The sequence below is a fragment of the Trichechus manatus genome, unplaced genomic scaffold, assembly GCF_000243295.1.
Source record: "Trichechus manatus latirostris isolate Lorelei unplaced genomic scaffold, TriManLat1.0 scaffold00023, whole genome shotgun sequence".
In the NCBI taxonomy this organism is placed as follows: domain Eukaryota; kingdom Metazoa; phylum Chordata; class Mammalia; order Sirenia; family Trichechidae; genus Trichechus; species Trichechus manatus.
In genome coordinates this window covers 7,294,375-7,308,740 of record NW_004443959.1, presented here as the reverse complement: position 1 = coordinate 7,308,740, position 14,366 = coordinate 7,294,375, and positions in this window count along the sequence as shown.

Here is a 14,366-nt window from a genome sequence, read left to right as displayed (position 1 = left end):
TTGAATACCTTATATATGCCAGGCAACGATTGTGAGGATGGCACAGGACTGGGCAGCATTTCGTTCTGTTGTACATAGGGTTGCTATGCGTTGGAACCCAGTTGATGGCACCTAACAACAACAGCATGGTTGATGTTGGGTGTACACACATACACACACACATTCTCTGCCCCCATGGAAATCTCAGTGCATTAGGGAAGACAAACAAGTACACAGATAATGATGGTTCTGGGAGATAAATGCAAGTATAGGAGCCTACACAAGGACCCGTAGAAATACAAGGAAAGAAGTGCCCAGTTCTATTTGGGGAGGTCGGGATCCCCACACAGTAGAGGAGGTGCTTGAGCTGGGTTTTGAAGTATGAGTTGGAGTTACAGTCATGAATGAGAGATAAGGACTTTCCCTGCAGAGAAAACACACAGCATGTACCAAGAACGAAGATGTGAGAAGATGTGGAGTGTGGGAAACCTTGAGCAGTCAGCATCCAGCAGCAGTCACAATACCAACCCCTCAAAGTTTGTGCAAGTAAAGCTTTTTCCTAGAGTGATCTGAAAAACCCTCAGAGAAAGAGACAAGGTATACTTACCTGTTAATGGTGATTATCATGGTCTTCAGGACATTTTGTTGGATAGGTAGAGACTTTGCTGCTTTTGGAAGGTCCTCAGTTCTAGCCGGTATGGCCAAAAAGAAGTAGGGAAAAAAGCCAGCACATGATAGTCTCAGATGCTGGTGTTGGCTGCTGGTACGATGAACGTATCTATGGTTGTCATATTTAATGGGGAGGGGATTTGGTCATAGGGAGAACAGCATTTGATATGAAATAGAACAAAGGGATTTATGGGAAGGAGATATATTGATATTGAGCATCAAATTGCAGATTTAAATTTAGAAGGAGGACTCACAACAAAAACACCCACGCAGTATTGGCATTTGGGTGAGCTGTCTCCCATTAGGCACCTCAATGTTATCTTTGTATCCAAAGCCTATTTTGACAGTAATTGGAAAGCATAGCCAGTTCAAAGCCATTGTAAATCAGACCTAATGAACTGTTCTTTGCTAATTATTCTCATTATAATGGCCACAGTGTCAACTTAAACAGATGAGAGAAGCATTAAAAAAAAATCTCAAATCATATCACTTAGAGTCAGCCACTATAGAAAGTTTCTTTCAACCACTATTATGCATTTTATAGTTATTTACAATTTGAAAGCTTAGTAATAAAAATACTTTTTATTTCATAGTATATAGCAAATATATATGTGCCAGGCACTGTTCTGAGCACTCTATGACATTAATTCATTGACTCTACACAACAAAGAACAGTTTTATCCCATTTTTCAGATTGGGGAAACTAAGACAAATAAAAGTGAAAGTAACTTGCTTGAAGTTTAACATCCAGTTAGTCATGCAGCTGGGATTCAAACCCAAGCAGTCTGGACCCAGAGTCTGACCTCTTAACACTCTGCTGTGTGCACTTGTGATTTCTCTCTTTGTATATTTATATGCATATAGATATAGATAGGTAAAGGAGCCCTGTTGGGCCAACAGTTAAGCACTTGGCTGCTACTTAAAAGGTTGGCAGTTTGAAACCACCCAGCGGCTCCACAGGAGAAAGACCTGGCGATCTGCTTCCACAAAGATTGCAGCCAGGAAAACCTTATGGGTAGTTGTACTCTGTCACATGGGGTCACTGTGAGTTGGAATTGACTCGATGGTGCTCAACAACAACAAGACTGGTGGATATATAAACATATCTGTCTATGTGTATTCATACGACAATTTTATGTATTTATTGCGCTTTCGATGAAAGTTTCATACGACAATTGTAAATCTTTCTTGCTGAATGATACGTCAAAAGTGTATCCACATCATTTACAAACTTTCATAAACATAATTTTAGTGGCAGGTGGCTATTTCAGACTGCTTTAGTCATTCCGTTACCGTGAGCATGCCTGTTGTTTCCAGGTTCCCAGTCATCAACAGGGCTCTGATGAAACAAAGCCCTCTCCCGGGTCAGAGTGTAGCGGGCACTCGATGCTTGCGAGCCCTCTCCTTCAGTCCTCCTTGTTTCTCTTCTGATCTTTTATCCTCATATGAGTGAAGTGGTGGGACCAGGGTTTGGTTCAGGACCGCCGACTCCTCATGATCTGGTGGTTCTCACTCAGGCAGAACTACCATCGGAGGCTGCCCCTGCTGTTGCCTGTGTAGGTGTGAGGACGGATTGGTTTCCACTGGTGCTTTCTAGGGAGACACTGCTCAGAGGGGGCAGGAAGAGGCCTAGGATGTGGGCTCTTCCTTCCACTCTGTAGTGCCTGGTGCTTTTGGGCACTGGGCCTAGAAACTGCTGGGGATGCTCTTGCTAATGGGGCACCTACAAGAATAATCCAGCTCCTTGGCTTTTGTCACAAAAGGTAGATGACATTCAAGCCCTGGGTCCAAGTCATCTATCTTTTTTTTTTTATTTAATTTTTTTGTGTGGTAAGTACAGATGTAACAGAACATTTGCCATTTCAACATTTTTACTGTACAATTCAGTGACATCACGTTCATCATGTTGTTCAACCATCACCACTGTGCATTTTCAAACCACATCATCTCTGAAAGCAAATAAAAGACTCTAGCCCAAAGACGAAAATAAAAGTTAAAGGTATTTAGGGCAAATGAAATGTGCTCCCCATTATTTCCTTTCTTTTCTTTTCTCGCTTCTTTTTTTTTTCCTTTTCAGTTATGACTTGATCAGGATTCCTGGAAGACCGATTTGAAAGATTCAGTTGCAACAGAAATGTATAGAAAGCTCTGGATAAGAGATGGTGTTTTCTTGAAGACTTCTATAGTGATGTAAATAATTTAAATTAGAGAAGTTTCAGAATGTGCAATTTGTGATGCTCGAGGGATTGTTTTTGATTATGGCATGTTTCTTGGTGTTCAAGGAGGTTGTTATTTGAAGGGACCCGGGCTTATTTAGGCCAGCCCTGCAGGGTTTTGCGCTGACTCCTTGCCTTGTTCTTCAGGAGGCCGATCGGCTGCCCAGCTGACCATTGCCTGTTGCCAAGCTGGCTTTCTTCTCATGACCCTTTGTTTTCTACAGAAGTGTACGTGGTTCCACTCCAAGTACCAGAACTTTCATGTTGTTGAAAAAAGAAAAAAAAAATCAGCTTTAACTGCTGGTGGTTAGCCTGACAGATTGGTATGTACCTGCGTGGAGAGCGCGCTGACCTAGCAGAACACTTGAGTGCTAAGAAGACATAAAATTGTGGTGTTTGCCATCTGACCCTGCAGGAGCCCTGGGCAGATGGAGCTCAACTTGGAAAGTCTACTGTGGAATAATTACGTATCGTGCTGATTTTTTCTGGGTTGTTGTTGCAGTCCAGGCACAGACACCAGCTTTGAAACCCTTCCCCTTGGCAGGCTTGGCTGTGCTCCTTCCCTGGGCAGGGGCCAGGAGCCATGGTGTCAGGCCGACCTGAGTGCTCAGCACGGTGCACAGGGGCAATAAGTGCTCCTCGCACGTCGGCCTGTCCTGCCGCAGGCTCTGTGGCCGCTGCTGCTGGCAGATCAAAGGCACAGCCCCTGGGAGGCGGGAGTCTCTGCAAACTTTCGGACATTGCTGGGTTTAACCTGCGTTCAGCTGGTTTATGGGCTGCCTGAAATGAACAGCTTTTTGTAAGGTATGGTGTATTTGACTTTGGGAGCAGAGCACCTGCTTTTGTGGCTCCAATGGAGAGGTTTGTGTTGGCTTTTTGCTTATTAAAGGGGAGCATTGGTCTAGTGTTCAGCTGCATAATGGCAAAGCACTAGGCTTTATAAGGTGCAGGGGAGCAATAAAACGAGGGAAGTTCACTTAATGAATTAGTTTCCTTGTTCTTATTGTTTGAAATAGTATCCAAGGGGGTTGCAAATAATGAGCTTATGCACAAGATAGACACTAAAGCAACAGTAATTATTATGATAAATGATACGCCAAGGAGATTTAAAACACTTTTTTGGACCCTGCCTGATTGGTTCTGGAGAGAAGTTTTTTCAGAGTTTCTTTGCCCCTGAAAATCTTTCCTGGCTCTGTTCTGCAGGTGCTTTTTCTCCCATTCACTTTTCACTGCAATGGGAGGGGGCATAGCTTATTACTTTGCAGTTACACTCAAGAGAGTTTAAAGACATTCTCAGAAAAAATACTTTCTTGACATTCTGTGAACAGATGTCTGAACAGCGTCCCTGGTTTTACTGCGGCTGCAGGGGCAAGACAGTCTCATTTGGAGAGACAAGTAGATTAGACAGAAGTTGAACCTCTCAGCCTTGCTTTTCTTCCTCAAATAACACCTGTGAAGTTTATGAGTTCCTCTAGGGAAAATCAGATAAATCTACATCAGAATGCCCTGTTTCCTGCCAGGAGGACTGTCAAAGAGTTTATAGGATACCATTCTGTAGTCTTAATGCGTTTATTGCCACATCATATATTCAGGGCTGACTATTCCTACATTACTAAAGTGCCACAATTCCCATTCTTCATATGATGAGGACCTCAACATGCTGTTGGAAATTAAAGAATGAGAGAGGACATTGAGATTTATATATTTTTAAACTTTAGACTCACAAATAGTCCATACTTGTGTGTTCGTTAAAGAATTCGTACAGTTAGAATTCATACAGTTAGGTTGGAAGAGGAGGAAACAGGTCACTGCCCTCTCAGATCTAAGCTGGAGTTTGAGGTGTTCTGGAAAGACTCTGGGGGTTGGGCCGTGTCATCGTGACCGGTCAGGGCAGTATCCACCTTCACATGAGGCCCTGCAAGGCCCAGGTTAGCGGGGATTCTCGGGAAGTCTGTCTCCCAAAACGAGGTAGAGTCTCAGGATGGAGGATCTGAGGACTAGAGATAAGTTTTGGATAAGATTCAGAATGGAGGAAGATAGGCAAAGAGGGGAAGGAAAAACAAGGGACTGCCTGGCAGGAAGACATTGAAACGTTTTCTCCCACGTGGACTTGACCCCGTCTTTGACTCTGAAGCGTAGTCTCTTCTCTGCCATGGTCACTTCTTGAGGAAAAGGTGAGAGGAGACAGAAAACAAAGAAACGGGAAGCAAAGATAAGCGTGTATCAGACTAAATGAGACTTCATACATCAGAGGGGCTTAATGAATGTTTGTTGAGTGAATGAATGGCAAGCAAAGGGATTGAGGATTCTGAACACTTCCTGTGCTGAGCTTATAAGCTTGTTCCTTAGATTTACTGCCACTCTTACTTTCTATATTGCAATGACACCAACAACTTCCTACGTACTCTTCCCAGAGTCAAAAGTTAAGACTCCTCCTTCTCCTTTATCCTCCACATATGTCCTCATTTATTTTAAATATATTGCAATATTCTCCTATAGGTCTTTCTTGGGAAGCCTAAGTAATCTCTCTCAAATGCAATCCAGTCAGGCCTGCTTGAAATCCTTTAGTGGCTCTACAAGGTCAATTCCAAATTCTTTCATAGGGCTTATGAGGCTCTCTATATCTGAACTGCCCCCTCGCTACCCTTCTGCCCTCTGGTCCCTGGCATACATACACTTTATGCTCTAGCCATGTGGGCAGTCACACAGTAGTTTCACTCCTGGGTCAAGCCTGGGTGCATTGTACACCTTCTGCCTGAAATGCCCTTTCTTCGTTTCAGCTGGCAACCTGTACTCATTCAAGATTCAGTTTGCCCATGAGGCCTTCGGAGATTGACCTGAGATAGAATTTTCCGCTCCTGTCACACCATAATTTGCATTACATTGTTTATCTGCACTTCCTTCATAACCGTGAAGTTCTTCAGGGCAGGGATTTTGTCTCTTTCACTTCTTTCCTAGCACCAAAGGGAAATGAAATATTTCTGTCATGTATCCAATTTATATTATTTAAACATTTAACTTTGCTTATGGCAAAATCGTTATCATGGAAGAGGAAAGTTCTGTGTTTCCCACAGAAGAGGTCTAGAACAGGTCAAAAGTTGTTGATTTGTGGCTTGGAGCAGACTCAGATATATGAATTTGGGCCCTGAGAACTTGAAGGCCTCTAACTTCATTTTCTTTTAGAGACTGGGATGGGCTGGGTGGTGACAGAGCAGGATCTCTGGCAGCCGGGGATAATTATCAGAGCCACTGGCCATCCCTTGCTGGATCAGCTCTCCATAAGAAACTGTGCTGGGCTCCATGGGGAATGGAGAGATGAGTGAGCTTGGCTGTTGCATCCATCGCCTCAAACCCCAGGGAAGGCAGTAGACAGAGACACACTCACTGTGATCATAGGTGGAATAAACCAAGAGCCCAATGGAGGTGTGAGCAGAGTACTGTTGGAGTGGAGGAATGACAGAGGAGGGAGTGATTAATTTTGGCTTAAATGTAAGCTTAAGGAAGGAAGAACAGGCTCAAACCAGGGGCCTTATGAGCAGCAGTGTGTTCACAAGAAAAGGATAAAAGAACTCACCTTGTACTTTGATGCTGGTAGGAATGGCCCCCCTCTGACTTAGACTGGAATAGAAAAAAAATAAGGTGAGTTCAAGCAATACCTGGGGCAGGGGGACATTAGCTAATAAGGTTTTTGGAACTCTTACAGCAACGGCATCTGGGTGGCATCCTGGTGGCCACAGGGCCTAAATTAAAACTTCAGATTTGTTTATTTAGTGCTTTAAATTGCGAATCTTAATATTTTTAGACAGGACCTATGCTGCATTTCCTGAGAGTCCTCACCACTCCTTCTCTTCAGGACTTATTTCCTTTAGTGGACTATAGTGTGCCAGGCACTATGGTAAAGACACAGGTAACTGGAATAGTTCCTCCACGTTTAGTTGACAGGTGAGAGGAAGGGGGGATAAAATACATGGAAATATCTACTTGGATAGGCACATTTCAGCTGGTGTACTCCTAAGGAAGCCAGAAGTTGAATTATTTCCACTAGAGATAGGTGGAAATAGAGACATCATTTAGTTCTGATTACAAGCCTTTAGGATGGTTCTTCTTATCCCGTTTTCAGATGAGGAAACAGAGGTTCAGAGAGGTTAGATAACTTGGCCAAGATCACACATCTTGAAAGAAGCAGTGCCATGAATCAAGCCCCTGCTTCTCTTATTCCACAACACATGCTTTTACCACCATAGCAGGCAGATAGGAACAATTTGCAAGACTCAAGTTTGAAAAAATTTTGAGGTTGATAAAGTCTTATGTTTCTGAGAGATTTGTTATCTCCTAACTAAAAAGGAAGAGCCCTGGTGGTGCAGTGGTTAAGCACTTGGCTGCTAACCAAAAGGTGGTCAGATCGAACCCACCAGCCATTTCATAGGAGAAATATGTGGCAATCTGCTTCCGTAAAGATTACAGCCTTGGAAACCCTATGGGGCAGTTCTACTGTGTCCTGTAGGATCACTGTGAGTTGGAATCGACTCCATGGCAGTGGGTTTGGTTTTTGGTTTAACTTGAAGGAATCTGCGAGGCCCTCTCTATGAGTCCTACTGGTTTTGATTTAACTGGCCATCTTGACTGAGAACTGAATAGCATATCTCGACACGGTGGGCCTCAGTCACTATTTCCTGAGGGACTGAGTCAATGATGTGTTCCCCTGAATGTTTTGGAGAACAGGATGTTGATGACTGTCCATGAATTAACTGTGACCTCTCTGGGCATTGGGAAAAGGGGAGAAGAATGGATCTGGGCAGCAGAGGTAGGCTGTGGCTTTATTTTTACGAGCGTGCGTGCCCAGGGGTACACAGAGCTGAGTGTTAGGAAGTGAGCTCCCGCCCATTGTGGGAACTAATAACTGTTGTTGACAGATTGGAGCTGTGGATTTAGACAGAGGGGCCTCATTACTTAACTGATAAAAGGCAAAGTGAAAGGAGCTCAGAAGGAAACGAAAATAATTGTGTGGACCTGATTTTAGCTGGACACATAACTCTTCAAGTTCCCCAGTAAAGTGTCGGTGAGCCTTTTAAGATAAATGGATTTTCTGCCTCTTGGGCAAACCTTTTGATATTCTGTTCTTTAAAAAAAAAAAGAAAAAGAAGGCACTTCCAGGAGAGGCTGGAATGAGAATATTTTTCTTTGAATTGGCTGGAGTCGGAATCTCCTGCTTTAATCTTCAGGGAAGGGCCCTGTCGTGCTAATGGAGCAGGTAGACACTGTCCAGGCCTCGAAGCTCCAGCAGACCTAGGACCCACCCAGGAGAGGGCTGTTTGTTTGTCTTGCTGCCTCTTGAGACAGCAGTGAGCCTGGCAGCTTTCCCCGGTGCTGCTGAGGGGTCTCAGGCAGCATTCTTAGAATGCCCTTGATTTTCTTTGTCTGCTTAGAAATGTGTCTTTTTAAGTGGGACATTTCATTTCCTAAGCATTCATTTTCTTGTCACGGCAGCCCCTCTTTTGGTTTTAACACCATTATGAAAGAACCTAAGGTGACCTGCTTTCTAAATCTAGAAGTTTTAGCATGGCTGGACCTGTGAACATCATTTGAAAGAAGCAACTTCAGGAGACTCTCCCTTTTCTGAAGTCACCACCTTCATTGAAAGCAAAGATTCTTGTGCTTAAGGCCATCATCGGAAATTTCTAAAGTTATCCAAAATATGTGACCTTGGACAAGTCGCTTAATCTTGCCCAGCCTCAGTTTCCTAATATGTAAAATGAGAATTGTGCTGCCTATGTTTTAGGGTTGTGATGAGGATGACTATAATTACTAATGTAAGCCACCAAGAAAAGTATCTGCATAAAATGGCCCTAAAAAATGGTAGCTGTTAGTTTGCTTATTACTTGAAATATTCTTGGGGTTTGTATTGCTAAAGAAAAGAGTAAAGACGTGATGATAGTAGATACTTTTAAATCCCAGACACAGTGTCTTCATTTGCAAAATGAAGATAATACTTTTGTCATAGGGCTGTTGGGAGAAAATTTTTTGACACATAGTAGATGGTAAACAAATATTGGTTTTCATATTATTTCATGAACTCAAACTTGGGTCTTTTCTCTATCTTTGTCTAACTTTCTCTATGTATATATGTATCTGTAAGGAAGCACAGGTATATCTACATATACATTGTACACATACACACATACAGAGTGTATATATGTAAACAAATACATACAAATATATACCTGTATTATTTATTGATCTATAAATTATCTACATAGACTATAGTATATACTATATATTACTTGCATTATAAACACATGCTGAAAAATAATTAAAATTATTAGATAAAATAGATCCAAACAGAAGTTTTGATAGTTTCTTTTTGTGCTCACATGGGATACCATGCTTTAATATATAATATTGTAATAGGGACATTATCAACTCTGTCATGTGGTTCTGTGAGTATAGGTAGAACCTTCTGTGAATAATTGGGGGATTTCATTGGCTCCCAGAGTACTGAAGAGAACACTTAGCCCAGGGGAAAATCTAGTTTTTGACATGTATGCATGCCTCCTCTCTTCTGGCTGACTTTCCAGCTTTGTCCTGAAGTAGTTTAGAGGAATGTCATAGCTTTCTCTAAAATTGGAAAAGTGTCTTATTACTACTGGAAAAGACTCTAGACGGTGATGGTAATACAGATTAATAATCCTTAAAATGAGGATGTCTCAGAATTTCCTATTCTTTTAGCTTAAACTTCTTAACACTCTTTTTCATGGAAGGAATTCTTTGGAGATCTGCTTTCAGTTCCAGACAAGGCACTAACTCTGTGTCCTTAGACAAGTCTCCCAATCTTCCTGAGCCATTGTTTCTTAGTTTCTTCACATTATCAAGTAGAGATAGGGTTATTGCTAGGATTAAATTACATAATGTTTGTAAAAAGCTTAACAGGGTGTCCTTCTTTGATAATATTCCTCAGTCCACCATGGTCTTCAGTTGCTTTTCTACTGAGATTCTATATACTATCCATTGTTCTATTTGCACACCTGTATTTCATTTATTTTTTGGATGTAACCCTTGGTTTTTAATAAATGGAAATATGCACAATCTAAAAAGTAAAATAATGTTATAAGCTTAAAAAAAAAGAAAAAAAAAAGACAACAGTCTCCTCACCATTCCCACCCCAGTTCTTGCTCTCTAGAGGCAACCATTTTTTAACTTCTAGATTTTTTTTTTTCAAGAATTGAACTATTTCCAAATAACATATTTGTTCTGCCATTTCCTGTTTATTTCTGGGCAGTCTATTCATTCTTACTGTGGAATATGAGGACTTAACTTTCTTATACCTCTTTCCTCCTATCCCCCCCCACCTTACATGCATATACACAGACACATACACATTCACCTCTTCCCTTTCCTCTGCCTTCTAAAATATTGTATCATAAAGTGTGTTTGAATCAGCACTTAGCATAGACCTACAGTGTACTATAATTAAATTTTCTGTTCTTATACAACTGCTTATTTTTCTTGGAACCACTGTCTCAGTTTTTGGTTTACTTATAGTTCTATGACTCTATCAATAATTGCTCCCCATATTCTGGCAGAATTCGTAAAACCTCTTTCACTGTAGTTTAACACATCAGGTACTCAAACCTGTTGCGCTGTTTTCTCCTTGGAGACGTCCTTCCCGGAGCCTTCTGTGCCCCTGCACCAATCTGTCTAGCCTAGCTGTTGGCACCATCACCTTGGGAATTCCCTTCACCTCTCTCCTGTGTTGGATCCCTTGTCCTGGGTCCCATGTCTTTACATTTGTTAATTTACTCCATTCCTCAGTGGCTTTTTGAGAAAAGGAACTTGGAAGGTGTCTTATCTAGTGCTGCTACAACAGAAATACCACAAGTGGATGGCCTTAACAAAGAGAAACGTACTCTGTCACAGTCCAGGAGGCTAGAAGTCCGAATTCTCTCCTTCCTTTGTCCCCACCTCTAATAATTCTTTATCCTCCTTGAAGCTTCCCAGGGGAAGGCTTTCTCTCTCTGTCAGCTCTGGGGGAAGGACCTTGTTATCAGTCTTCCCCTGGTCTAGGAGCTTCTTAGCGCAGGGACCCTAGATCCAATGGATGCACACCCCTCTTGGTTCTTCATTCTTGGAGGTAGGAGGTCCTCCTGTCTGTCTGCTCGCTTTTCTCTTTTATATCTCAAAAGAGCTTGACTCAAGATACAACCTAATCTTGTAGTAGATTTAGTCTTGTCTCATTAGTATAACTACCTGTAGTCCTGCCTCATTAAGGTCATAGAGGCAGAATTTACAACATATAGGATAATCACATCAGATGACAAAATGGTGGACAATCATGCAATACTGGGAATCATGTCCTAGCCAAGTTAACACACATTTTTGGGGGACACAGTTCAGTCCATAATAGGAGGTAACTTTTTTGAAATCTTGAATTTTTGAGATGGTTTTATTTACTCTCACTTTTTTTAAATATATATATTTTGGTTGAATATTGAATTCTAGGGAGGAAATAATTTTCCCTCAGAATTTTGAAGGCATTATTTTATTGTCTTCTGGTTTCCAGTATTGCAGTTGAGAAATTCAAAGTCATTCTGATTATTTTAAGATGTAGAATGTGATCTGTTTTTTTCCATCTGAAAGTTCTTGATATCTTCTGTGTATCTCTGATGTTTTAAAATTTCATGGTGATGTGCTATGATGTGTATCTGTTTTTATTTATTGTGCTGGGCACCTAATGGGGTCTTTTAATCTGAAGATTCATGTCCTTCAATTCTAGAAAAATTTGTAGATTATTTCTTTAGGAATATCATTCCCTCCTTCTTCTTTGCTCTCTCTCCTGGAACTCCTATTGGACTTCATGGATCCACTAATTTTCTTAGCTTTTCTATCCTTTGTGTCTTTATCTTCTACTCTGTCTTCTTGCTCTTCTACTAAAATTTAAATTTCTGTTATCATCTAAGCAGTTTATAAGAGTTCATTCCTATTTCTGGAATGTTTACTTTTTATAGCATTCTGTTCTTGTTTTGTAGACTCAGTATCCTTCTGAGGATATTAATTGTGGTAGGTGTTTTTCTTTTCCAGTTTTTGTTTGCTGTCTTTAATCTATTGGTTTCTTTCTCTCTACCTTTTATGTTGAAGGCTTTTCTCAAAAGCCTTTGTGATGCTGGTAATCTTTAGATGTCTGCTTGTTTTTAAGAGTCAGCCACAAATTGAGCTAGGTTGCCTGGTGGGCTTCTGAGGAGGTGACTAGATATGGATCTCTCACATTGGGGGGTACTCTCAGTTTTCAATATTTGCCCATCCTTAAGCCTGACTGTCAGTATTTTGGGAAACCAAATGGTGAACAAGGTCTGGAGGGCCATTTCGTCATTCTGTGTATATACTTTGAGGTAATTCTCCTGTTTTCAGTCCTGCATCTCATACTTGCTGTCACGTGTGTCCCAGAGTCCAGATCCTTTCCAGTTTAATTTATCCAGAGTAAACGTCCAGGCTCTGGCAAAGATGAGGAAGGTGCTGCCTGGGGAGGGAGATGGAGTCCTCTTTTTCTTATGCCCCAATTTTCACTCTGGTCTTTGGAAGTTCCTGTTGCCTCCAATTCCTAAGCATTTTGTGAGTTCTAACTGTTGGTGGATTTGAATTGATTTGCTTGTCAGAAGATGCCGTAGCCCTACTGTGGGACTGGGCTTTAGTTCTTGTTCTTTTTAAGTCTATTATCACTTCTCCTTCGGCTTTGCATCTTCTAAATTTTCTTGGCATTTCTTATCTGCTCCTCTACTTTATTTTCTCTCCTATACTTTTGTCTTTGTGCGTTTATACCTATTTATTCTTCCCCGTCATTTTAGTGGGGTTTTGGAGAGAGTAGATATAATGCATGTATTTGATCCGTCCCATTTCACCAAAAGCCTTGTCTCCTTCCTTTGTCCTCACCCCTAATAATTCTTTATCCTCCTTGAAGCTTCTGCCCTGCACTTACACTAATTGAACTTCACCTCAACTTAAAGATTGCTTCTCATTCTAACCCTGTCCTCTAAATGATGCAGTTTGATTTACTGGTGCTGTGGGAAGAGAATGGCTTGGATCAGATGTCTCGCCATCAGACACTTGTTGCGATAACTCACTTTGGCGACTCTAAACTCAGCTGGGGTCAGTCTGCTTGATGTGGTCAAGTCCTTAGGTGCTTCTAAGGTCAGACAGGCAGTGGAAGTTAAGTACGGATTTTGGAATTTGAGCTGACATAGAGCTGTGTTTGGTGTTGATTTGGTGAAATAGATCCACATCTGATTACCTCCTGTGAGGTCCACCAGTCAACCAGCCACATCCCTCTGTACAGAGCTCTCAGGCAACCTCTGTGCTTCACTCTTAAAAACAAGGTGACATCTGAAGGCTTAGCAGAAACAGCCATCTAACAGGTCTCCCTGCCTCCAGGTCTTCCATCCAATTTTATCGCAAACACCTCTCTCAGATTAACCTATATAAAACATCGCTTTTATCATTGGAAATTCCTATTTCCAAAGCCTCTGAGACTGCTTGCTGGCTATTAAATACAATTCTAATTTCTACCTTCAGTTTTTATTATTCTATCACATTGCCATCTTCTGAATTATTTCCTACTAGTCAAATGAACTTTTGTTTTTCCAGAATATGTCTGTACTCTTGAAGATTTCATGCCTTTGCATTCTCTTGTCGGTTTCTCAGATGCTATTCCCAAACTATTGGCCAAAAATATCCTGCTCATCCTTTTTGACCCACTTCGAGTACCAGCCCCTTTTGACTGCCCAAGTTCTCACTGATTTTTCTTGCCTGAAATTGTAGCACTTATGAACTATAACACTTCTTCTTCTCCTTTTTTTTACATCGTGCATTAGGTGAAAGTTTACAGAGCAAATTAGATTCCCATTCAATAGTTTGTACTTAAAGTGTTTCATGGTCTTGGTTTTATTCCCCACAATGTGTCAGCACTCTCCTCATTTCCGCCCTGGTTTCCCCGTTTCCTTTTGTCCCAATTTTCTATCCCTTCCTGCCTTCACATCTTTGCTTTTGGGCAAATATTGCCCTTTTTGATCTTGTATGGTGATTGTTCTAAAGAGGCACGTTCTTGTCGGGTGTTAATTGTTTATTTCATGGGAGGACTATAGCATTTCATATCACTTGCCATTTATTATCTCAATTTCTTATCTTTTCATGTGGATGTTGAGATTTAGCAAAAAATTAATGATCATGTACTAACAGCCAGGTACTGTGCTAACCACTTTCACACACTGTCTTTTGTAATCTCCACGATGACCAATTTATCCTTCAAGGTAAAATTTTTTTGCTCATTTTACAGATGAGAATACTGAGGCCCAGTGAATAAAGCACTTTGCTGCAGATCTCACGTGCCCTTCCCAGTCTGCCACAGCCCAGTTATTTGTACATTAAGGTGAAGGCTGCAGGTTGACCACCGTTTCTGCTATGGTGGACCCCGCTTCAGATTCTGTAGTTGAAGAGCACCATGCACCGGCATTGGGA